At 40.1% G+C, this 2,516-nt stretch overlaps 1 non-coding gene across 1 annotated transcript; it reads right to left on the bottom strand.

The window, feature by feature from the left end:
* Positions 1 to 1,195: 1,195 nt before the first annotated feature.
* On the bottom strand, positions 1,196 to 1,267 carry trnaq-uug. The gene has a single exon. It is a non-coding gene; the product is annotated as a tRNA-Gln (tRNA).
* Between the last annotated feature and the right edge of the window lie 1,249 nt (positions 1,268 to 2,516).

Below are 2,516 nucleotides of genomic sequence, written 5' to 3'. Positions count from 1 at the left end.
CAAATGGACAATGTTCCCAAGCATACTTCCAAAGTTCTGGCAAAATGGCTTAAGGACAACAAAGTCAAGGTATTGGAGTGGCCATCACAAAGCCCTGACCTCAATCCTATAGACAACTTGTGGGTAGAACTGAAAAAGCGTGTGCGAGCAAGGAGGCCTACAAACCTGACTCAGTTACACCAGCTCTGTCAGGAGGAATGGGCCAAAATTCACCCAACTTATTGTGGGAAGCTTTAAAGGCAATGCTACCAAATACTAATTGAGTGTATGTAAACTTCTGTCCCACTGGGAATGTAATGAAAGAAATAAAAGCTGAAAGAAATAATTATCTCTACAATTATTCTGACATTTCACATTCTTAAAATAACGTGGTGATCCAAAACTGACCTAAGACAGGGAATTTTTACTAGGATTAAATGTCAGGAATTGTGAAAAACTGCGTTTAAATGTATTTGGCTAAGGTGTATGTAAACTTCTAACTTCAACTGTACCACGCTCTAACAGTGTGAAGTGAACCCATGCACATGCGCAGATACTGTGTGTGACTGTGTGGGAGCGAAGTCTTGCATCTTGCTCATCGCAATGGACTTGTTCGATATTGCAGCTGACAGTGCAGGCAACTACCGACTGACTGATCTACAAATCACCTTGCATCATAAATAATGACTAATTATTATTTGTAGATCAGTCAGTCAGTCACAATTCACCCATGATACATAACGGTTTTGATGCTCTCGAACATGGCCATTATCTGTGGTGCTGCTCGTAGCAACTTCATTTAGCTGAGTCTACCTTTAATGTAGCAGCTGGTTAGGAGAATGGTCCTATCAGGTATCCTTGGGATGTCCCAACTCAGACACTACCCCATTGAAGTTCAAATGTAAAATGGTTTAGGGTAACGGTAGGGGTTAAGGTTAGGGTTTAGGGTAGTGGCATCCCAAGGATCATGGATAGCACTAACCTTAGGAGAATTAAAGTAGCAGGTTAGGATAATTAGGAAAAGGGTTTAGTTTAGCTTAAATGCTGTACTCAATATAGCCACAACAGTAGAAGCCATCAGTGCAGAGAAACCATCAGTATCACCACACCGGTAGTTTTGCAAACCTATGCAGGAATTAGTTAATGCCTTTTGATTCACATTCACGGTGTTAGCTTTTAGACTTTTCACACGGTGATATCAGCACTGAAAAGGACAAGGTCCTACCGAGATTTGAACTCGGATCGCTGGATTCAAAGTCCAGAGTGCTAACCATTACACCATAGGACCGGATGAAAAAGGTTGGAAAGGATTTGGCTTAATAAAGGATGATCACAGCAATCTGTTATTTTCTGTATTAAGTAAACTACTGAACTGCTTGACATTTTAATTCACCAGAAAAGTATTACCTCTCGAAGTACAAACAACGATGTACAGTAGCTCAATAGCTACGGTTAGCTATATCACAGAGTTTCTAAATCGCGAGACTTCCGGGAACGTTTACGAAACAGACCAACCAGACCAGGCCTGGGTTTGGGGTTTGAGAAGTCAATGAGAGAAGTGAAATATTATTCCTTAGTTGTTCATTTTCTCGAAATCTAAAGGTACGACCTAGATTCGAGCTAATGTATTATGTAGTTGAACATGTTATTACTCCAACCTCATGAAAGTGACAAACTGACATGTTTTCATTTTCGTCAAAAACTACTTTATATCGAAGGAGTGCCTTTGATTTGACGAACTGCACATTCGCAGTTCGGCGCGAGACGACCGTTAGAGATATTAGAGGAGATAAGAATCCCAGCGGGAACTGAATACTCCCGAGTCGATATAGACCCCTTTATATGTTTACAAACATCGCAGCACGAGGGCGATTGCCGCAAATCGGTGGCAGAACAAGGGGGGGTTCTTATAGAACACCAGCAAAAAAAGCCTCTATTTACATGTTGCTTATGAGTGCATTTCACACTATTTTGGATTATAATTGGATTTTAAGGCTCGTATGAATGCCCTGCTTAATATAATGTTTGTGTCATCATTACAAATAAACTGCTTTATACTTAAAAAAAACTTCAACTTCAAACAGTAGAATGTCTCTTTGGCTAGCTTTGCTACAGCCTATCTCAACGAGTGTTAGCATTCTAGCTAACAACTACTGCATCCAAAAGAGCTATTTTGCAAAGATCACAACAAAATATAATCTTAGAGACTGTTCAAGCGAGAGTAAAAGCATCATTGTAAGCGTATGAGAACCCCAAAAAGTTATTTTGTTTAGAAGTAATAACGTAAATCTAGGCTATGTTGAATGAGCGCAGATGGTTATGGCTTTCTTACTGCCGCCAAGAGTTGCGCGCATCTGTGCATGAAATCAGTATGTTGGGTACTGGAAAAGTGTCTATCGCGTAATAATAAGGAATTCCCCTCGACCACGCCTACAAATTGGGGAAAACAGACATTCTTTCCAATTGACCCCCATTGTAAAAGAGCCAACTTCCTTGTAGATTTGTTGTTGTACAGAAATAACAAAACATGCTGAAAA

This window comes from Coregonus clupeaformis, chromosome 30 (assembly GCF_020615455.1).
Source record: "Coregonus clupeaformis isolate EN_2021a chromosome 30, ASM2061545v1, whole genome shotgun sequence".
Classification (NCBI taxonomy): domain Eukaryota; kingdom Metazoa; phylum Chordata; class Actinopteri; order Salmoniformes; family Salmonidae; genus Coregonus; species Coregonus clupeaformis.
The sequence above is the reverse complement of the archived record's forward strand: the minus strand, read 5'-3'. Positions and strand labels throughout refer to the sequence as shown.